The sequence below is a fragment of the Castor canadensis genome, chromosome 8, assembly GCF_047511655.1.
Source record: "Castor canadensis chromosome 8, mCasCan1.hap1v2, whole genome shotgun sequence".
Classification (NCBI taxonomy): domain Eukaryota; kingdom Metazoa; phylum Chordata; class Mammalia; order Rodentia; family Castoridae; genus Castor; species Castor canadensis.
The window spans coordinates 49,766,230-49,790,763 of record NC_133393.1 but is presented as its reverse complement, the minus strand read 5'-3'; the positions used below and the strand labels follow the sequence as shown (position 1 = coordinate 49,790,763).

Here is a 24,534-nt window from a genome sequence, read left to right as displayed (position 1 = left end):
ATTGTAGAAGATTAATTTTCCTTATTGCCAAAGTTTAGGATTCTTTAACATATTAAAATTTAATCCTGAAAAAAAGTATATTCTATGGAGGTAAAAACTAGTATCCAGTAGGAGAAACTCCAGCTAGTTACCTTTTATAACACATTAAAGAGTAAGGCCTCATTTGCCAAGTCATTTCTCATATAAAGTTTTAATAAACTCTAGAATTCAGTACCATTTGTTCTTGAAGCAAGATTTATATTTCTGCAGACTAAGATGGTTAAAACCCCTGGATGGTTAGGACCTCAGGCAAACGATTTGGCCTTCCTTGTCTGGCCTCCCCTTCACTGCAACATGGACGAAAGGAAAAGCACAGTGCAGGGCATGTTATAAACAGAATAAAATGGTAGCTGTCGATATTTTACCTCAAGTTTGTTTTTCTGTAAATTAGAAAAGCATAGAAAAATGGCAGGAAATTGTTTTATACTAACCTTGCCCGAAAAATGGTTTGCTTTTTTCTGCCCTTGGAGATTTAGGATTCATCAGGAGCATGAAGGTGGAAAAGAAGGTAATATCTTTGAGTCTGGATAAATAAACAAATCCTTGGTCAGCTGCTGTTGGATTCAGATTTGTCACATCTCTCAAGGGCCTAACTTTAGTTTCCTGATAATAAAATAGGCAAGGGCTTACTTTAAACCTACTTGAGTTTAGTTGATTTTTTTTTCTGGCAGTACTGGGATTTGAACACAAGGCTTCGTGCCTGCTAGATAAGTGCTCTACCATTTGAGCCACAACCCCAACCCTAAGCCTACTTAGAACAATGCAGGTTGTAAAACAACCCCTTAAAAATTAAGCCCATTTGGTTTGTTTGTCTTTCTCTAGTGAGGGCCTACCTTCCCAGGGGTTTCTAGTAGAATCACTGCCTTCCCTGGTAGTTAGAAGGAAGTAATCAAAAAAAAAAAAAAAAAAAAAAAGAAAGAAAGAAAATAATCAGGGCTAGGTCTACTTTAGGCTGCTTATAACAGAATACTACAGACTAGTAAATTTATAAATAACAGAATTATTTCTTGTAAGTTCTGGAGGCAGAGGGTAAGACATGGCAAGACAAACTCAAAGCCTCAGCCTTCATATAAATAGCACTAATCTACTTGTGAGGTGGAGCCTCATGGCTTAATTACTCCCCACTTGGCCCCAGCTCCCAGCTCCATTTCCAACAGATACTTTGTGAGGACACACTCACACCATAACAGAACCCATTTCAAATCTTCCCCAGACTTAATTGTACTCTATTTCAGCTCAAGGCTTACTTCATTAATATAAAGGAAAACAATAAAAATTCACAAAAATATTCTGAGATACTTATTGTGTTTATCAGGAAACGTTTCTGAACAGTCCCATCCTGAGGTGTATTTTTCCTTTAATTTCAGCTTATGATAAAGGTGCGGCATCTATCTCTTCATCATTGACAACCCCCATTAGGTAACCACCTACGTAACAAGTCCTGTGCCAATTATTGACATATGTAAGAACCAGCCATCCCTCAGAGGATGACTATAGGAGCCAGCCTCTGAAATTACCCTCAACAATGCCCACCTCCTCGTGGTTACATCCTTCAGTGATCCTGTCCCGCACTGCATCGGGGTTGGTTTGTGGACCATAGAATAGACAGAGTAATGGCTTGTCACTCTAGAGCCTGGGTCATTTAAGACATACAGCTTCTATCTTGGCTTGCTTGCTCATGGAAGCTTTTGCCATGTCCCTGAGGAAAGTCCCACAAGGTGAGGAACACAGAAGAACTATGGTCTCCTGTGCAGAAGAACTCAGTCCTGTGAGTGAGCTTGGAAACAGATTTTCCAGCCCAGTTTCACCTTCAGGTGCCTGAAATCTTAGCTGATGGCTTCGATATCCTGAGCCAGGCCCCTGAGCTAAGCTATTTTCAGATTCCTGACCCTCAGTAACTAGGTGAGACAACAAATGCTTGTTTTAACATGCCAACTTTGGGAGTCTTGTTATGCAGCAACAGGTGACTAACACAAGAGTATGATCTAGTTGAAAAGATTGACCAGTCAGAGAAAAAAACACATATATCCTAACCAAAGAGTCAAACAGGCAGCAGAAACAGAGGCAATCACTGTTCAAGGGGGAAAGAGAGAAATAAAACAAAAGAGAGAGAGAAAGAGAGAGAGACAGAACTGCAGGATGGGACATACACCCAAAGGTCCCTCCAGGAGCTTGCCTCTAACAGAAGCTCTTCAAACAAACCTTTTTTGTTCTTCTCTAAATCCCAGAAGTTATTCGTCAGAAGCTTTGCCAATAGGGCTGATGTTTGTCTGGCATCATGGTACAGCCACAAGAGTTGTGCAAAGTTTGGACCCCTTCTATACTATTGGTAAACAGCTGGGGTGTCAAGACTCTCAATTGTCCCTCACTTTGCCTCCTCCCAGCCCTCCTTAAGGTAGCAGCAGCAGTGAGTGGCCAGGACCTGGTCCCACTCCCACCCGAGGACAGCATCAGACCCAGTGTTCCACGCCCATGCCATATGACCTGCCAGAGTCAGCATGGGCTGACCCAGGATAAAGTATGCAGTGACACTGTAGCTCTGTGCTAACCCTGAGAGAGGAGACCTATTTCTGTCCCAGTGACAATCTGTCTGCTCTGCTATTGTAAGGTTGTTAAAAAGGAGCTTTAACTACAAGTTTCCTTCTCCTGCAAAGTTTTATGGTCCTTCATAGAGAAGTGAAGGATGCTGGGAGTCTTGGGGAATCAAGTCATTCTAATATAAATATATGTGTATACATATATATATGTAATATACATATATATGTAAAGATATATAAGGCAAAATAGTGATTGGATTTTTTTACATTTTTAATCAATACTTACTAATTATGTATATTCATGGACTATAGTGTGACGTTTTGACTATGTGCAATGATCAAATTGGGGTAATTAGCATATCTATCACTTCAAACATTTGTCATTTCTTTGTGTTGGAAGCATTCAGAATCCTCTCTTCCAGTTAATTTTGAAATATACAGTAAGCTATTGTGAACTGTAGTGAACTTCTTGTGCTGTGGAACACTGGAACTTCATCCCCCTGTCTAACTGTGTTTTGGGACCTATTAACCAACCCCTCTCTATTCCTGCTCCTCCTTACCCTTCCCAGACTCTGGTAACCATTTTTTTTTAGAGTGATTTGATTGAATGACTGGGAATCTAGTCACTGATTAAACTTGGTTTTCAGTCCTCTTGGTTTTTCTCCCTTTTTAAACATGCAGCTTTGGAGAAAACCTTTCTGATATTGGTGGTGTCTTCTATGATGTTAAATGCAGATCCCAAGTGAACATTCCTCCCACAATGAAATTGACCTGAAAGTGCTGCACACAGTGTTTGGCACACAGTAGGTCTTCAATAATCAGCTTATTCTCCCTTATATTTCCCTGACAAATACTATAACTTTGTTTTATTGAAAGCAGAGATTTCCAAATACAAGAATGCCATCAATTTCCAGAAAAGGGGCAGAAGTCAGCCATATTGCAGAAAGAATGATAGCTGACGTCGATGAGGTAGGTGCTGCCATCCACAGCCTGGGCCTCTTTTGGCTTCTTTAAAAAGTTTATGATGTTTGCCTTGGTAACTGAGGCAGCCAAGAGCAATTTCTCACCACAAAGAACCGTCTTGTCAAAGGGTTTATTCCCTTTTCACTACTTCCTAACAAAACATCCTGTGTGGAGGCTTGTTTGTCCTTTGGGTCTGCAAGAAGAGTTTCTTTTTTAAAGAAAGGGACGCTCTCAGAGAACAGAGCAGGTGAAAAGAATGTGGAGTCCTTGGGTACCACGTGCCTCAGAATCTCCTGGACATGCTGGTCCCTGGACATGGCTGACAGTCCTTTTGTTTTCTTACTGAGCCAAGTTCCCCATTCCACACACTATTACTGGTCCCAGATGCCCATGGCACTTCCACTCCTGTGAGCCTGAACCTCACTGGCTGGCCTCAGCCCCCAGATGGGACTGCTGGTGGTCTGCGTGGGTGCTGACCCATCAGGAGTATAGATCAAAATAGAGTGACAGTTCTGCTCCCACCTGTCTGCCTCCCTTGCCTGAGGGCAGTGCTGCTGGCCATCTGGCAGTTCCCTGTCACCTGGGACTGTTTTCTCTTTGTTCTGGAAGTGACATGGCAACATGTTAATTAAAAGTAGTTAAGCCTAAATTAAAAGGCAATTCAATGCATGCCTGTAATCCCAGCACTCAGGAGGTGGAGGCAGGAGAACCTCAAGTTCAAGGCCAGCCCAGGTTACCTAGTGAGACCCTCAAAAACAAAAACAGCAACAAAAAAACCCAAAAAAGCAAACCAAAAACTGCGAGAAATATATATGAGAAAAAAGACAACCCAATAAAGACAAAAAGTACAATGAAAACAAATAAGCAATTTATAAAAGAAGATTTAAAATACAAGTGGCTAATATGTTTTGAAAACAATCAACCTCTTCCCTAGCACATGCCAAGGTCCTGGGTTCGATCCTCAGTATCACAAAAAAGAAAGGAAGGAAGGAAGGAAAGGAAGGTAAAGGAAGGGAAGAGAGGGGAGGGGAGAGGAGGGGAAGGAAGGAAGGAAGGAAGGAAGGAAGGAAGGAAAGAAAGCAGCTAACCTTATTAAGAATGAAAGAAATTCTAGTTGAAACAGTATACCTGGGGCAGGCAAAGTGGCTATGGCCAGAACTGGCAGATTAAAGATAGTGAAGACAGAAAATACTTGGGTGGGCAACCAGCACCCCATCACTGCTGGGGAGAGTGTGGCTGAACACAACTTTTCTGGAAGGAAATTGGCAAGATGTTTTTAAAATGCACACAGTGTGACACACAAATCACACCTCTAGGAACTTATCTTAGAGGACTGACTGGATGAGTATGCAGAAGGTACATCATGGCACACATGGCACATCATGGCATGTCATGGCAGTGAAAATGAAAAGAGCACGGATGTCCAGTAGTAAGCAATTGATCAAACAGACCAGGAGATAGCAGAGCAGTAAAATTTTATGTATCATGATAAATATGAAATGTTTTATGTGGAAAGATGTTCATGCTATACCAAGACAAAAAAGTTGTAACACTCCATATTTCATTGACTATAAGACACCAAAAATTTTAAGACACCCCATTATATTATATGCTACTATAGAAAATAAAAGAGGTTGGTACTTACATTGAAAGGGAAACAGATCACAGAATTAAGGTGCTCCTAAAACTTCCCTGCCCTTCAAATTCAGCCCTCCTGAACAACGTCTGGGCCCAGCCTCATGGCCCTGCCTTTCCACAAAACATGAGTTCCTGCACCAGCAAGAACTGTGGTGATATTTTCTTCCAAGCAACTGACAACCATTTTGTAAGTTTTGATGTGTAGCTGAAAGAACTGTACTTCTCTTCATTATAAGGGCAGCAGCTATTGTAAAAAGCAATTGAAAAAAATCCTATTGTTAGTGGTGTTAAAATGTGAAAGTAACACATGTATTTCAGAATCATTGACCTATAGCAGTGATATAGAATAGTATTACCTATGTAGTAAAGAATTGGGTTGGCCTCTGTTACTGGAAGTGAACCCCTAGATCCTTGGGATTTTCTAAGTGATAAGAGTGTTTTTATTTATAGCAGATCCTGAGAGTTCATGACAATGAGGAGAATCATGGACCCTTAGTTTAAGTAAAGGAGGTGGCTCAGGATGAGACTGGCCATGCCAGAAAGACCAACCTCATGATAGAAAGTGGGGACTTTGAGTCACAGGACATCAATCCAACGTACTGGAAGGGGAGCAGAGGGAGGCTAGGAATGGAGTTCAGTCATAGGGCCAATGACTAAATCGTTCATATTTATCTAATACACCCAGGAAATAAAAACTTTTAAAATTTAGACATAAAACCAAAATGCAACGATGTCTGTTCGACTGTTTTACCTCAATGGAGATCATGAGAAAGAATGTAGGATCAGTATAGCCTGTGGGAGGGTGGTGCTATTGTTTGGTTCTTAAATGTCCCCCAAAGACCCCCTGTTAAGGTCTTGGCCCCTAGAGCAGTGCTGTTGGAAGGTGATGGAAACTTTAACAGGTGGGGGAGTTCTTAGGTCATTGAGGGTGTACCCTCAAAGCAGATTGTGGGAGCCCAACCCCCTCTTCTCTCTCTTGGCTGTTACAAAAGCAGCTTTGTTCCACAGTATGCTCCCACCATGGTGTCTGCCTCCTCCCAGGCCCAAAGCAACAGGACCCGTTAATTATGGACCAGACTCTTTAAAACATGAGCCAATATAACCTTTTTCTCTTTATAAGTTAATTTCAGGCATTTTGTTATAGCAACAGAAAGCTAACCAACACAGAGAAAAACTTGACTTTTACTTTATAGGAAAGATTGATCCTGAAAGAAAAAAAGGACTAACTTCATCCCAAATCATTAAAATTACTTACTTTGAACAGAATTATTTTTTTCAATTTTTATGTAAAAACAAAATAGAACAAAAATACTTGCCCAAGGAAGAACAAACTAAACTATGTCCTTGAGCAGTCTGAAGCCTAACTATTGTCTGTTACAGGGAGAGATAACAACAGGTTTCTCATGTTCCACCTGCAATGTACAGCTAGGAAGGGTGCCCAGTCCCTGGCTGTCTCAATGTACCCAATTATGACCCATGAGCAATGTCCACCAAGAGGCGAGTCATGACCACCTTGTACATAACCACTCTGTCAGCAGTGTCTCACCCTGCTCCCAGTTACCCTGCTGTTTCTGACCTGCCACAGGCAGGAAATGGAATAGACACATCTATTACTATAAAAAGGGTGGGCAGGTCTATTTTTTTTTGTTTTTGATTTTGTTTTGGCAGGAGTGGGGTTTGAACTCAGGACCTCATACTCACTAGGTAGATGCTCTACCACTTGAGCCATTCTGTCAAGGGTAGGCAGCTCTGTGTGAGGCTAAGGCCTTTCATGGTGGAGCCAAAAGTGTTTTTGCATGTGTACTCTATGCCTCCATTTTGTCTCTTCAGCCATCTGCACTGGATTCTCAGTTACATTTTCAACCTGTTAAAGGTGACTTAAGAATGACCTTCACATAGGTGGGTCTCTGCGTGCACACAGCAAGGGGTACCTGTGATCTGGTCAAAGTCCTTGTGCGCATACAGCAATGAGTACCTGTGACCTGGCTGGGGCCTCTCTGCACCAGGCATCCTGGCCACTGCTAATTTCTCCCACTTTCTTGTCCACTTGTCACCGGATGAGGAATGAAGGGTTCCCTCAGCTTCTCAGTTCCCATGCAAAATCATAGGCACTTGAGATCAACACATGAAAAGCATTTCAAGGTGTCTCACACACAAAAAGGAGACTTCACAAAGTGGAAGTTTTAACAAGGATTTATTTTAGTATAACAGGATAAAAACAGGAGGAATTTTAAGAGAGACAAAAAACACCTCCTGCTAAAAGTGCAGGGGTGGGAGACAAGTTCAAAGATGGTGGCTCTTTTTTGGGTTTTATATATGCTGTGAAGCTGGGGAAATACACATCATCAAATTAAAGTCTAACAGCCCCTAATCATTGCCCAATAGCTCTGGGTGGACAAGATAGGTGTTGCTTATTAATTGTAAAACTTGAAGATGAGATCTGGGCCTACCCAAAGCATGGGGCAGCAGGTGCTTAATACTTCCCTTTGCTGGACATGCCTCTCATTTTCCCATTTTCCACCCACCATTTTAGGACCATTGCAGCTTCTTAACTTCTCAAAAAGGATAGCAGATGCAGGTAACCCCCTCATGTCTCCCTATTCTTGTCATTTAACATCTAAAAGGTGGTGGGAGGGAACTAACTGCTCTAGTTGTTCAGTTTTTACTCCCTGGATCTAATGTCTGAGTTTGACCCATTAGAAAGTTATTAAAAGTAATATAGGGCCAGGTGCTGGTGGCTCATGCTTATAATCCAAGCTATTCAGGAGGCAGAGATCAGGAGGATCACAGTTCAAAACCAGCCCTGGGCAAATAGTTCACAAGACCCTATCTCTAAAAATACTCTAACAAACAGCTAGTAGAGTGGCTCAAGTGATGGAGTGACTGCTTAGCAAGCATGAGGCCCTGAATCCAAAACCCCAATACTGCCAGAAAAAAAAAGAAACACACACACACACATTTTCCCTGTCTCCTCATCTGCCCGGCCTGCCTCACACTTGAGATGATGCCAGTACTCCAGCCACAGAACAACAAAGACCTCAGCTTCCCTTGGCATTGAGTTTGGTAAAGTCCTTCCATTAAATAGCAAAGTTATCATTAGTTCAAGTATTGGGTGAGCACCTACTGTGTGCAAATCTTTGAACAGAAGAGATGAATGAACCTAAGCTCATAACACAAGAAGAAGAACTGTGTGGACTTTGATATTAGGATTATAAAAATAATCAACAACAATGACAAAAGCAAACAAGAGATGCTATACTCCAAACACAGCCCTAACCTATCATTGTTCTTGGGCCACTAACACAGACAGATGCTCTATTGACCCTTGGGTGGCTTCCATCTCCCCAAATACCACTGTGGGAACAAAGAGAGAGAAGCACAAGCTTGCACGGCCACCCTTTTCAAAATAAGGGCATACACATTCAGACTTGCAGTGTGTTTTATAAAACATGCAGAGGAGCATGTGTGGGTATGCATGCACACACACACACACACACACACACACACTCATCACCTCTCTGATGAGTAGCAAAGCCTAATAACCTGTTCCATTTGTGTGGGAAATGCAAGGCTCACTGTATTTTCAGCTTACAGAGCAGGGCTGAAGTGGCTGCTTTCGTTGTGAAGGTGAAAATCAATGGATCCCTGCTCTGTTGCCTTGAAAGAAAGACTTCAGTTTTTCAGGAGTGTGAGAGGCCACACCATCTGCAAGCTTGAATGCTCTGTGTGTTGTCAGAAGCTACTCCTTCAAGCCTGGAAACACCTCTGAATATAAATGCTGTGCTCTACTGAGCAGGTGAAGGTCACAGACAGATGGTCTGCAGAATCCATCAATATGGGTTGTTTTGAGGGTTTTTGTTTTGTTTTGTTTTTTGTGGGACTGGGGTTTGAACTCAGGGCTTAGTGCTTGCAAAGCAGCCACTCTACCACTTGAGCCACATTTCCAGTCTGTTTTACCCCTGGTCATTTTGGAGATGGGATCTCACAAACTATTTGCCTAGGCTGACCTCAAACTGTGATCCTCCTGATCTCAGCCTCCCAAGTAGCTAGATTTACAGATGTGAGCCCCTAGTGCCTGACTGTCAATGTGTTTTTTTAAAGATAAGGATGGAGCAGTCCACATTAGAGAACAGGAAAAGCCTGCAAATTTCTGTATCATGGAAATGAGATGTCATGAGAATACAGTAAGCTGCATGCTCTGCAAGCCAAGCAAGGGGGCACAGACTTTGAAATGTGCTGTGTACCCCAATTAAGAACTATTGGGGAGTTTGAGAAGGATAACTGGGATCTGTATGTACCAATTGCAGGGGAGGCTCCAATGTGAGAGGAATTCTGAGTCTATTACTTACTAGCTGGGAACCTCAAAAGTTTCCATAATCCCTCCATGACTCCCTCTTCCCACCTGTAAATGGGCATGCTAGTGGTGTTATAAGAATGAAGAATTGAATTCCTTGGTAAGCACAATATTAAGTTTCCTCCACTGTGGCAGAATCATCAAGACCGCCCCATCCCATGAGTCCTTCTCCTACCCCAGGACAGGCAGAGCTCTACTGCTGATTCCAAAGCTGCCACAGTGCCTCCCCTTCCACATGCTCTTTTACACAGTGGTCTCAACAGTCTCCCATCTAGAGGTCAAGTTTATGCCCCTCTGCTGAGTCTGGACTGGCCTAATGTCTGTTTGAGTAGGTAGGCCTTCATGGAAGAGAGACTGTGCAACCCCAAGTCTGGGGCTATGTCTGTGCTGCCTCCCCCTTCACCTACTGCAATGTTCTGTCCTCACCCCCACACCCTCTTGCACCTTTGTGTCCAAGACCCTCCTGATCTGCAGCTCCCATTCCCCTCCAGAAGCCTTCTTTGCTGCCTTCCCTTCCTGCCCCACTCTGCAGGATGGCATCCCGTCCCCCAGGCTCCTCTGGGAAGGGGAGCTCTCAGCACATCATTCTGAGGTTGACTGCTGACTTCAAGCATCTCTACACCTCCTGGGCAGGACTGTCTTTTCCATATTCCCATTGCTTTTCTACGCCATGGCTGCTCAATGAACGCTTACTTAGTAAACTTCCAAAATATGGGAATAGTAGCTCCTGATTTTCCTTCCCACAAAGTTGTGAGATTCGGTCATTCAGATTAGGGCAAATTCCCTTGTCATGTGCTCTTCTAATACTGCAACTAATGATTAAACTGTGTGGGTGCTTCCTCAATATCTGTCCCTACGCACACACTGGCACGCATGCGTGCACACACATTTTTCCTGTTACTTGTCTTCCTTGCGGCTACATTCCCAATATTTAGCAGTCTATGCTCTGCTGCTTTGATATCTGTGGCCTGGCTGACCCTGGAGGGACTGCCTGCTCCCTCCTCCCCCACCATTCCAAGACATAGCAAACAACTCTCTCACAAGAGCACTTTCCAAATACAAAGAACCAATCCAGACTCTATTCCCAAACCCCCTCCAGTAGCTCCAGTCACCTCCTCCTTTATGGAGTTCACACACCTGGCCACTCTCCATCTGCCCTCATCACCCCAGGGCCAGGTATCAGAATGAGGGACAGCCCCTACCTCCCAAAGTCAATTGAAATGATTCAATCTTGTCTGTTCTAAACCTGAGTTCTTGCCTTGCTCCTGTCTTCCTGCTAAAGCTGCAGTACAAGCCTGAATCTACAGTGCTTCTCTCCCTCTGCCTCTGGACTGACCTGGGCCCTCACTGTGTGCCCCACTCCCCCCTGGCATGGTGTGCCCCTCCTCTTGACCTGTGACCAAACAATCTTTTCAATAGTGATTGTCTCCCTATGTATTGGCCTTGCTGTGTCTCAAATTTCCAATTAATGCATTATTATTTGAAGTCACATGGTATCTGGCACTTCACAGGTTCTCAATAAACATGAAGATTCCAGAGTTTCAGACACAAAAGTAATTATCCACTCTCTTTCTTTCTAATATCCTTTTCCTCATAACATGGTAATTCAGGATGTAGGTTCTGGAGCCACAATGCTCTCCTAGCTGTGTGACCTTGGGCATATCTCCCACCCTCTCTGAACCTCTGTTTTCTTGCCTAGAAAGTGTGGGCAATTATATTAGGGTTGTTATGAGAAATTGCCAAGTTCGCATTGACAGCGCTCATCCAGTGATCCCTGGCACACACCAAGGTGCCAACTGCTCTGTGCCCTCTTGTGGATGTCTCAGAGGCAAACATGGAGCCTACCTTTTAGACTGACTTCCCAGCTCTTCTTGAGCCTCAGAAGAACATTCTTAGCACAATCAGTGCCACTGTTAGAGTTATGCAGAATTTAGAAAGAAAACACAGCAACAACAAACCAGATGAAAGCTACACACAGTTTTGGAGCCATTAGTCATTTTGTCCTTAGGTTACTGTAGAATCGTACACCCAAAATTTATTCTCATGTGGGTCTAGAGTTAGTTTTTAAACTCATAAAAGGAAAAAAAATAAAAACAGAAATACAAACTTTTTTCTAAAAAGAAAAAAAAAAGCCACTATACATCAACAAATTACTGCAGAATGAAGGCTTTTGGGAGCCCTCTGTTCATCTCACCTGGGCTCTCTCACTTCTCACAGCATGAACAACCTCCACGTGTGTCTCTGTCTCTGTAGGACCCCTCTTCAGCCAATGAGGGTGTCTGAGTACAAATTCCACTGTCCTGGGCAGAAAAGGAAGGAGATTTCTCTGTCCTGAAAAAAACAACAAAGAAACTGGGAAAGAACAAAGGAAATGTGTAGCAAAAATAATACCCAAACCTGGTCCTAAACAGGAAAGGTTTATAAGACTGGATGTTTTATTTTTCTCTCATCATTCTCAGTACAGTGAGAAAGCAACAGAAAGCCTCACTGGAATTTTAAGATTTGAGCAGTGTGGCTCAAGTAGTACAGCACCTTCCTATAAGCATGAGGCCCAAAGTTCAATTCCTGGTAATGCAAAAAAGAAAAAAATAGTGTTTTGTGTAATAAAGAAAGAATCAGTGTTCTCTCTCTATTTCTTTCTATCTCTCTCTCATGCGAATAAACAAATAGAAGAGAGTCAAGGTGCAAAAGTTGCTTGAATCATATATACTGAGTTACACAAAGAGGTAAAGGCACCTACACACAAATTCATCTACCTGTTGATCTCCTATGAAGCAGGCTGTCTTTTCTGGTATAATAGACAATGAGGTTCTCAGAAATAAACAACAATCCTTTCTTACTCATTTGTGAGTTCCTAGAGTTCAGTATTATTAGATCTGTTTCACAGTAGTTACTCAATAAATGATAAGTGAATGGATGGATAGATGATGCCATGGATGGATGGATGGAGGATGGATGGGTGGATGGATGGATGGATGGTTTTATCACTAAGAATTATTTGCAACATAAAGGAGAAGTAGACATATATACTCCACTTTAAATAATAAATAGCTCACTGAAAGGTCCTTTTCAGTCAACCTCATGAGAACCTTTTAAAATTAGGTAGTGGTCCAAGTCCTCAAAACACATGAACTCAAATGAATTTTTATGACCTGATGGAGCTGAACGTCTAATTTTCATTGATGGCCAAAACCAATAAAATCTGGAGTTCAGCTTGTATTGGCGTCATGTCTAATGATAATCAGGAGCCAAAGAAGAGCCATTAGCAAACTAGCATGAATGTTCCAGCCTTCTCTTATCTCCCGTCAACAGCCCTGGGCTCAAAGCACTGATCAGTTTTTTCATCTATGTTTGCAGCAGACCTAAGGCCTTAGATTCAAGTTTTTGTTTACCAGATATGACAGAGATTACAACAGTCTGCCAATCCCCAAGATCCATTCTCCCTTTCTTTCTTAAAAAAAATTAATAAAACCCCTTAATTTGTTTGGGGATGGGTAAACAGCTGGAAAACACATTTCCCAAAACACTTGCAGCTAGAGATGTTCAGGTAAGTGAAGAAAAATAAACCCTTAATTGACTTAAGCCAGTGTTCTTCAGAGTTTTGTTACAGGAAGCCAAACCCATTTCTTAATTGATACTACTGGTAGACTAGGCGATCAGTTTGAAGATATGTCTCAACAGGAAAAGAATTTGAACAAAGTCCAGAAAACTAAGCAAGTAAAGTTAATGGAATGACTCCTTACATTGAGTTAACCATCTGTATGTGCATTGTCTCATTCATAGTGACCTTGACAGACTATGCTACCATTCCTCAAATTACATTTGAATCTTTTTTTAAACCATTTCTGAGATCATTTATAGGTTACACAAGACCATTTTCCTTCATACTCTCATCCCACCTGTGATTTGTAACTCATCTTATGGTCTAGAAATGGCTCTATTCTAGAGAACTTTTGACTCTTTCAAAAAATCAAATATTCCTTCACAGGATAAGTTTTGCCACCACCGAGGGATTAAAATGAAGTTACTTAGAGGCCAATCCTAGCTCACTCCTCTCCCACCAAACTACATGAAATAGGGAAGCTGGCAGGGAAGAGCCCTGGAGCCACGTACCTGCCTGTGTGAACTCCTTCCTCCTACACTACTGAGAATGGCCACTATTATACCTCGGTTCTGACCTTGTCCTGTCTTGTCTTTGATGGCCTCTAAATATGACTCAAGCTGAGCACACTTGGGACATCACAGAGGTCCAGAGAAGTGCAGCAGAGCTATACCTGGCAGGACCAGAAGACAGTGGCTTCCACAGCACAGAGTACTGCCCATTTCCAGACATCCCTGGGTTATTCACAGGTGTAGGTTTTTGAGGGGCAAACTAGCAGAGGTTTGCTACCCACAGAACTGATTTAAAGAATACCACAGCAGAAGGAAGAGGGTAAAGTCCCAGACACTGAGCAGATGAGCAAGGACCTCCAAGTAAAAGGACTAAGCATCACACTGGAGGCTAAAACAGGAGAGGGAGGATCTAAAAGTACCAGTGTTGGAAGGTGTAGACAAGTTGAAGGCTGATTCAAGAACAAGTCTTGAACTTCAGGTGCCAGCTAAAATAGACTAAGCCCATTATAGCCAGTCTCTCCCAACAATCATGACTGAAAAACATGGGCAGAATATAAAAAGCAACCACCAGGACTCCAGAAAGCAAGTGAGAAACGGTAATTCGGGAAAGAACAGTGAAATGTGAAAAATGACCTATATAGATACGTGTTTAATCAGGTTTTTTTTTTCAATCTCCCAGCTTTGACCCAAGGAAAAGTCAAAGACTGAGAACTAAACAGAGAATGTAGACAGTAAAAACATGCTCTTTCTAAGCCAGACCAGGAAAAGCAATTCCCATGAGCCTGAGTATGAGAGGGGCTCTTTCTCTTCCTTCCTTCCTTCCTCCCTCTTCCTTCCTTCCTTCCTCCCTCTTCCTTCCTTCCTTCTTTCCTCCCTCCCTCTTCCTTCCTTCCTCCTTCTTTCTTTTTTTCTTTCTTTTCTTTCTCTCCTCTTCCCTCCCTCTCACTCTCCCTTTCTTCCTGCCCTCTTTCTTTTCTCTTTTCTTTTCTTTCTTTTGTGCTCATTTTTCTTTTCAGCCTCTACCCTAAGACCAGCACAGATTATAACATAATTAAAACTGAAGCACAGGTCCCTAAAACCAAGAAATACCTCTCTGGACAGAGGGACCAGGAACAGGGGATCCTGATCAGTGGAGAATGATGGGAATCTCAGTAAGGACAAAGCTGGAGACAGGCTCCCTCAATTCTGTGAGTGGACCAATTAGAAATGCTAGGTTCACCGCTGAGTTGCACTCACAAGCAGGGCTCAGCAAAGGTTTTGAAAACAGCGCCCTGGAACTTTCAGAATTTAATCCCTGAGTGGCACATGCATGTGGCTGTCACAAAGCATGGCGAGGTCTTGGAAATCTGAATTGACACCAGAACCACCAGCCACCAAAGATGAGTCAGAAGTTGCAGTCTGAATCTCACCAGTTTGCCCACCAAAACAAAAAGATCAATACTCTCTTAAAAATAAAAAAAAAAAGTAGAGCTTTAGTCAGACACTGGTGACTCATACCTGTAACCCTAGCTACTTTGGAGGCTGAGATTGGGAGGAACATGGTTTAAAGCCAGCCCAAGCAAATAGTTCACTAGAGCCCATCTCAACCCCATAGGCTGGCTCAGTGGCATGCACCTAGTGACCCCAGCTACTGTGGGAAATGTAAAATAGGAGGCTTGTGGCCCAAGTTGGCCTAGGCAAAAAAGCAAGACCCTATCTTCAAAATAACCACAATAAAAGTGGCTGGAGGAGTGCCTCAAGCACTAGATAAAGCCCCTACCTAGGAAGCACAAAGCCCTGAGTTCAAACTCTGGTACCAGCTGGGCAACGATGGCTCATGCCTATAATCCTAGCTACTCAGGAGGCTGAGATCAGGAGGATCATGGCTCAAAGCCAGCCTAGTCAAATAGTTCATGATAGCCTATATTGAAAAACCCCATCACAAAAAAGGACTGGTGGAGTGGCTCAAGGTGTAGGTCCTGAGTTCAAACTCTAATACTGAAAAAAAAAGACAAACCCAGTACCACCAAAAAAAGAAAATAAGACAAAGTTCCTCTACATCGTGCTCCTAATTTCCCTTATTATTAACAGCTTACATTACTCCAAGTGTGAATTGATCTTGACACATTATTGTTAAGTAAACTTCACAGTGGATTCAGATCTCCTGATTTGTAGCTGTCTTTTTCTGTTCTCATTCAGAAGGCATATCACATTTTGTCCTGACTGTGATTGTTTCTCTTGCCTTCCTTGTTTCTTATGACCTTCAGTTGTGAAGAGTACTGATCAGGTATTTTGTAGAATATGTATAGAACATCCCTTAGTTAGAGTTTGTCTCACGACTAGACTGGGATTGTGAGTTGCCTGGGAGGGTCAGAGGAGAGTGGCAAAATTCACACAATATAAAAGAAGTCATTTTAAATGACAGAGGCATTGGGTACATTCACAGTGTGTACCACCCTCACCTTTACTGAGTTCCAAAACATTTTAGGTTCCACCGGAAGAAACCATGTACCCACTAAACTGGAAACCATCACATTCCCCACTCCATCCCAGCCCAATCTGCCTACTCAATACATGTTGACCCAATCTGGATATTTCAGATAAATGGATCATAGAATATTTGACTTTTTAGATCTGTCTTCTTAGCATAATTTTTGTAACTTATCCATGTTGCATCATATATTAGCACTTCATTCCTTTTTATGGTTTTATTCTTTTCAATCAGTATGCCATATGTTATGCATCCATTCATCTGTTAGTGGATATTCGGATTGTCTTCAGGTTTTTGTCTTTGTGTGTGTGTGTGTTTGTCGTACTGGGGATAGAACTCAGGGCTTCTCACTTGCTAGGCAAGTACCCTATCACTTTAGCATGCACCAGTACTAGGTTTTGCCTGTTGTGAGTTGTGCTGTTGACAGTGTTTGTGTCTAACCATTTATTTGAACACCTGTTTTCCATTTTCCTGGGCATACACTAGGAGTAGAATTTCTGAGTCAGCTGGTAATCCTATGCTTAGCTTCTGGAGGAACTGCCCATCTGTTTTCCAAAGCAGTTGCATCATTTTGCACCCTCCCCACCACGGGTGAGGGCTCCAGTTTTCCCATGTCTTGAACACTTGTTGTCTGTCCTTTTTAGTCTAGCCACCCTGATGAGTATAAAGTGTATCTTGTTGTGGCTTTGATTTTCTTTAATCACTAAGGATGTCAAGTATATTTCATTGGGTAATAAGCCATTTGTATATCTTTTTAAAGAAATGTCTATTCAAATCTTTTGCTTTTTTCCTAATTAGGTTGCTTGTCTTTTTTCCTTTTTTGAATTTATTTTTCTTGTATCCTGTGTATTTAAGATGTACAACATAATATTTAGATATGCATAATGCATAGTGAAATTATTATTAGAGTCAAGAATATATTAATCATCCCTCATAGTTACCTTTTTATTGTGGTTAAAAAATACTTAAAATAGGTTCAAAAGCTTCCAGTATATGACATAAAATTACTAACTATGGTCCTCCTGATGCTGTACATGAGATCTCTAGACTTATTCATCCTATATAATTACAACTTTTTACCATTTTCCTACATATACTCCTTTAACCTTTACTGTGGTCTGTTACCATATATACAAGTTTTAGGGGAGGGTTCCAGATTTGGAGTTTTTTGAAGAGTACACATATAACTGAGATCGTGCATTATTTTGCTTTCTGTGCCTGGTGTATTTTACTTTGCATAATGTCCTCTACTGGATATTAAACTCTCACCGGGTATATGCTTTGCAAATAATTCTCTCCCATTCTTTGGTTTGTTTTTTCACTCTCTTAATAGTATGCTTTTGATATAAAAAAGTTTTTAATTTGGATGAAGTGTAATTTACCTGTATTTTTCTTTTCTTATTTTTACTTAATCCCATGTTTTTTCTAAATGCTTTGGTTTTAGCTCTTACATTTAAGCATTTGATCTACTCTAAGTTGATTTTTGCATATGGTATGAGGTAAAGGTACCATCTCATTCTTTTGAGGGTAGATATGCAGTTACTACAGCACTATTTGTTGAGGAAACTATTTTCTCCCCACTGAGTGATCTTGGTACTGTTGTCAAAAATCAATTGGTCATATGCATGTTTTCAGTTGTAGACTCTTGTTCTATTTCACTGATCTACATGTCTCTCTTTACCAGTACCACACCATTTTATCTTGATTACTGTAACTTGTAGCAGGTTTTGAAATGAGGAAGTCCTCCAGATTTATTTTTCTTTTGTGGCTACTCAAAAACAAATTGCATATGAATGTGAAGATCAGCTTTTGCATTTATGAAAAAATGTCCCCTGGGATTTTCACAATTTTTGCCTTGGATCTGTGACTCTCTTTGGATAGTACTGGTATCTTAGCATTTTCAAGTCTTACAATCTATGAACATAGATTCTTTACACTTATTTAAGTTTTCTTTAATTTTCAGCAATGTTTTGTAGTTTTCAGCATATCAATTTTATACTACCTTAGCTAGATTTATTTCTTTTGATGCTATTATAAATGGAATTTACTGATTCAGTCATGTTATTTGTTATCAGTCTGTTGAGATTTTTTTTTATTTCTTCTGTAATCTATCCAGAGGTTTTTAACAGAACCCAAAGTTTCACAATGTAATGTTCAATCCAAAATTAACCAACATGAGAAGATCCAGGAAAATGTGTCCAGTTCCCAATGAAAAATACAACCAATAGCTACAAACCTGAGATGATCCAGATGTTGAAATTATTAGACAAAGCTGTACAGCACCTATCATAGCTATACTCCATCAGGAAAAGATGACTATTCTTGAAACAAATGGACACAAAACTATAAAAAAAACTAAAAAGTACAACATCTGCAATTAGAATTTCCTGGATGGGCTCAAAAGTACAGGAAGAGGCAATGAGCCTGGAGATAGATTGCTCAATAGAAATCGAACAATCAGAAGAACAGTGGAAAAACAAACAAAGCATCAAAGATGGTGAGACAGTATTGAACAACATGACACCTGTGTCACTGGAGTCTCCGATGGAGAGGAAAGTTTTCAGAGAAATGAAAGTTATAAATTTAGGAATTCAAGAAGCTCAGCAAAATATCAGTGAGAAAAAAACAAGGTTCAGATTCATCTAGTCAAGCTTCTGCAAAGGAAAATGCTGTAGCCAGAGAAAAACAACACAGTACGATAAAAGGATGACCCAAATTACTTTGGATTTCTTATAGAGGCCATGGGGGCTAGGAGACAATGGAATATATCTTTAAAGCACTAAAAGAAACTAAACTGTCAACCCAGAATTCTAGATCTAATGAAAATATCTTCAGAAATTAAAATGGAACAAAGGTATTCTTAGTGATTACAAATGAAAACAATTTGTCACCAGCTGATATCAACTAAAAGAAATGCCAATTAACATTCTATAGGCGAGAGGAAAATTTGCAAATTCAAGAATCAAGGAAAAATAACAAGATTGTTGAACATCTGGGTAAATTTCAGTCTCTCCACCTTACATTTTTAAAAATATGTATGATTATTGAAGACAAAAGTTACAATATTGCCTACTGGGTTTTCACTCTATATAGAAGGAATTCATGTAACAATAACATAAAGGGCAAAGGATAATATGAATTATATTCTTGTGAAGTTTCTATATTTCACTTGATGTTTAAACATTAAGTTGACTATGAAGATTTTACTGCATATACTGTAATGCCAAGCAACTATTTTAAAAGACATAGAGGTATAGGCAAAAAGCCAAGAAATAACTAAAATGGAATGGTGAAAAAATTTCAAACAACCCTAAAATAAGCAGGAAAAGGGGAACAGCATAACAACAACAAAAAGCAAACCAAAAACAAATAATCAAAGGGCTCATCTATATACAAACTCATCAATAACACTATTAAGTATAGGTGATTCTAATACACTAACTTAAAGATTGAAATTGGAGGATTCAATGAAAAGACAAGACTCAACTATATACATTTACTAGAAACCCACTTTAAATATAATGATACAGATAGGTGAAAAGTAGAAGAATAACAAATGATATAACATGTAAATGCTAACCAAAAGAAAGTAGCCTATGTTAACATCAAACAAAGCAGATTTCAGAATAAGGGATCAGGACACTAATACACATTTTTTTCCAGAAAAGAGGAGGAGCACTCAATATTGGTGAGATTTTAATTCTCCCGAGCTTGATCTATAGACTCGATGTGATCCCAAACTCCCAGCAGAGTTGTTCATAGGTATGAAGAGCTTACTCTAAAATTTGTAGGGAATGTCAAAGTGACCAAACTAAGCCTAAATAAGTTTTAAAGAAGAACAAAGTTAGAAGATATCCATACCCGATTGTTAAACTTATTACGAAACTATAGTAACCAATGCTTTGTAGTATTGGTGAAAGTACAGACAAGGAAGATAAGTGGAATAGAGTCTAGAAATAGATCCATATAATCATGGCCAACTAAAACAGTTTAAAAGGCCAACTAGTTTTTGACAAAGGTGCTAAAGTAATTCAAAAGAGTGAAGATAGAGTCTTCTCAAAAAATGGTGTTAGAAGAATTTGAAATCCATTTTTTAAAATGAACCCTCAAAATATACCTAAAATATTATATAAATATTAAATAAAAAGTAGCATAGCTCTAAATGTAAAATTGTATCTTACCAGAAAAATTCTTATGACGTTCAATTAGGAAAAGAGCTTTTAGCTTCAAACCAAAAATACATTCCACAAAAGAAAAAATTGAATTACTGGTCTTAGGAAAATTGAAGGGCTAGAGGCATAGCTCAAGCGGTAGAGCATCTGCCTGAAGAGCAAAGTCCCCACTTTGGCCAAGAAAAAAAAATTGAAAACTTTTGCACAATAAAAAATTAAAATTACAATCCTGACATGGGAAAAATATTTGCAAGTCACATGCCTGGTGAAGGACTTGAGTCCAGTACAGTAAAGAACACCCAAACTCAATAATAAAGCTGGGTGTATGGTGCTCAACTTAATCCTAGCACTTGAGAAGCTGAGGCAGACTTCAGTTACATAGTGAGACCTGGTCTGAAAAACTAATCAGTGGGAAGAAGAAAAATTCCAATTTAAAAAAAAAAGACAAAATTTATATAGACATTTCACCAAAGACAATAAAGATGGCAAGAAAGTGCTTGAAAGTGTTTGAAAAGACTCTCAAAGGAAGCAATGGTTAGAGAAATGCCACTACACATCTATTAGAAAGGCTACCTCAAAATGACAGTATCACATGTCACAAGGATGCTGTGTAACTAGAACTCTTATATATGGCTGCTGGGAATGAAGACTGATACAGCCATTTTGGTTATTAAATATGTATATTTCTAGGGTAGAGATATATAAAATATATATTCAATAACCAAAAACATAAGCCTAGAAAACATAAACTTCTGTTTACACCAAAATCCTTTATCTATAGCAGCTTTATTCATAACTGCTGAAAAGTAGAAACTTAAATTTCCTTCATTTGTTGAAATGCACAAACTATGATAGCATCTGTGATAAATTTTCAGTAATAAAAGGGATAATGTATTAAACACAGCAATGGAGACAAATCTCAAATGGACTAATAAAGTTACATGCTACATGGTTCCATTTCTATGAAATTCTGGAAAAGGTGAAACTTTTATAGGGATGGAGAAGCAATCAGAGATCATCAGAGAATATGGGTGGAGGCTGGATTAAGTACAAAATGACCAAACAAATTATTCTGATGTAATGGTGGTGTTCTATACCTTGATTCTGATACTGGTTACATGAACATAAGCACTTGCCAAAATTCATAGTGAATTTTTCTGTGTATAAATTCTAGAAGAAACTTTTTGAAATCCTGAGAACCTGACTATCCATGATTGCAACCTCCTTTCTCATGGCTTTGATGTCTCCATCAGAGCATGGCTTTTCCTTGTAAGTCAGCTGCTTGATAATCATAGCACTGGAATAAGCAGTCATCGTGAAAGCAGGATAGCCCACGAGGGGAGGGGTTAACCCATTAACTCACTCAACTATATGGCTAATTATTCCAGTAAACCAAATCACTCTTTCTTAATCTTGTTTTGAAAGTCTTCTACAATTCCAATTTGGCATGCCAGCAGCATACTACCCTGGCAGAGCCTCAGCAGTAAATCCAGGACCCCTGTTACCTATGGCCATCCCAGAATCCCAGAGGGGAGAGATGAACTGTGTCCTAGGACTTGCCAAGAGGGGAAGGGTTTGCACTGGTTTGGTGGACGTCCCCAGTGGTGGATATTTGTTCCCAGAAACTCTATAGGCTTTGGGCCAGCCAAATGAATACACATAGCAGCAAAATATGGAGTACAGAAACCAGAGTAGGAAAGTGCAAGTTGCTTAGACCTTAGACACAGTGTCTGATGATTCAAACAGGACCACCTATCTAACAGCATAACTTAATTTTTTTTAGCTGCATCCACAGTATATCCCAATAAATGGCTGTCCATGTTGAGAAAGGAGAAACACCTTAACCTGCAAGGTTGACCTCATGTTTTGCTATGCGTGTTCCCTAAACAAATCTGAGCCTTGACTTGAATGCTCTTGCAGTCTGCACAGGACTCCACCTTGCATATTCAAACCCCTATGAGACACAGTGGAACTGCTTTCACTAATTAAAAATACACTTACTGAGAATTCACTCCTAAAGGCTACATGTCATCTGGAGGAGTCATCATTGTTTTCAGGGGACAATTTCTTTTTTTTTTAATTTTTATTGTTTTATTATTCATATGTGCATACAATGCTTGGGTCATTTCTCCCCCCTGCCCCCACCCCCTCCCTTACCACCCACTCCATCCCCTCCCTCTCCCCCCACCCCCTCGATACCCGGCAGAAACTATTACGTCCTTATCTCTAATTTTGTTGAAGAGAGAGTATAAGCAATAATGGGAAGGAACAAGGGTTTTTGCTGGTTGAGATAAGGATAGCTATACAGGGCATTGACTCACATTGATTTCCTGTGCGTGGGTGTTGCCTTCTAGGTTAATTCTTTTTGATCTAACCTTTTCTCTAGTTCCTGTTCCCCTTCTCCTATTGGCCTCAGTTGCTTTAAGGCATCTGCTTTAGTTTCTCTGCATTAAGGGCAACAAATGCTAGCTAGTTTTTTAGGTGTCTTACCTATCCTCACCCCTCCCTTGTGTGCTCTCACTTTTATCATGTGATCAAAGTCCAATCCCCTTGTTGTGTTTGCCCTTGATCTAATGTCCACATATGAGGGAGAACATACGATTTTTGGTCTTTTGGCCAGGCTGACCTCACTCAGAATGATGTTCTCCAATTCCATCCATTTACCAGCAAATTATAACATTTCGTTCTTCATGGCTGCATAAAATTCCATTGTGTATAGATACCACATTTTCTTAATCCATTCATCAGTGGTGGGGCATCTTGGCTGTTTCCATAACTTGGTTATTGTGAATAGTGCCGCAATAAACATGGGTGTGCAGGTGCCTCTGGAGTAACCTGTGTCACAGTCTTTTGGGTATATCCCCAAGAGTGGTATTGCTGGATCAAATGGTAGATCAATGTTTAGCTTTTTAAGTAGCCTCCAAATTTTTTTCCAGAGTGGTTGTACTAGTTTACATTCCCACCAACAGCATAAGAGGGTTCCTTTTTCCCCGAATCCTCGCCAACACCTGTTGGTGGTGGTGTTGCTGATGATGGCTATTCTAACAGGGATGAGGTGGAATCTTAGCGTGGTTTTAATTTGCATTTCCTTTATTGCTAGAGATGGTGAGCATTTTTTCATGTGTTTTTTGGCCATTTGAATTTCTTCTTTTGAGAAAGTTCTGTTTAGTTCACTTGCCCATTTCTTTATTGGTTCATTACTTTTAGGAGAATTTAGTTTTTTAAGTTCCCTATATAATCTGGTTATCAGTCCTTTGTCTGAAGTGTAGCTGGCAAATACTTTCTCCCACTCTGAGGGTGTTCTCTTCAGTTTAGAGACCATTTCTTTTGATGAACAGAAGCTTTTTAGTTTTATGAGGTCCGATTTATCTATGCTATCTCTTAGTTGCTGTGCTACTGGGGTTTTGTTGAGAAAGTTCTTACCTATACCTATTAATTCCAGAGTATTTCCTACTCTTTCCTGTATCAACTTTAGAGTTTGTGGTCTGATATTAAAATCCTTGATCCATTTTGAGTTAATATTGGTATAGGGTGATATACATGGATCTAGTTTCAGTTTTTTGCAGACTGCTAACCAGTTTTCCCAGCAGTTTTTGTTGAAGAGGTTGCTATTTCTCCATCGTATATTTTTAGCTCCTTTGTCAAAGACAAGTTGGTTATAGTTGTGTGGCTTCATATCTGGGTCCTCCATTCTGTTCCACTGGTCTTCATGTCTGTTTTTGTGCCAGTACCATGCTGTTTTTATCATTATTGCTTTGTAATATAGTTTGAAGTCAGGTATTGTGATACCTCCAGCATTGTTCTTTTGACTGAGTATTGCCTTGGCTATTCGTGGCCTCTTGTGTTTCCATATAAATTTAATGGCAGATTTTTCAATCTCTTTGATGAATGTCATTGGAATTTTGATGGGAATTGCATTAAACATGTAGATTACTTTTGGGAATATAGACATTTTTACTATGTTGATTCTACCAATCCATGAGCATGGGAGATCTCTCCACTTTCTATAGTCTTCCTCAATCTCTTTCTTCAGAAGTTTATAGTTTTCCTTCAGGGAACAATTTCTAACTCAGGCAACCATCTGGAAGGAGTTGGTAGGTGCAGTGGCCAGCCCTGGAGTGGAGCCCTGTATGGAGTCTGCCCCCCAGCTGCACACATGGCTTGAGTGGGCTCAGCACAGTGTAGCCACTCAGCTAACAAAGTCCAGTGAGGAACGGGTCTACCATTAGTTTAGAATGGCACTTTCAG

At 40.4% G+C, this 24,534-nt stretch overlaps 1 long non-coding RNA gene across 1 annotated transcript in view; it reads right to left on the bottom strand.

Annotated features, from left to right (window-relative positions):
* Positions 1–468: 468 nt before the first annotated feature.
* The window catches only part of LOC141425705 (uncharacterized), a 102,411-nt gene continuing 78,345 nt past the window's right edge, over positions 469–24,534 (bottom strand). The window contains exons 11-13 of the long non-coding RNA XR_012450769.1: positions 11,726–11,862; positions 5,185–5,421; positions 469–562 (exon numbers count right to left, since the gene is read on the bottom strand). This is a non-coding gene — a long non-coding RNA (uncharacterized lncRNA). The remainder of the gene's footprint in view (positions 563–5,184; positions 5,422–11,725; positions 11,863–24,534) is intronic.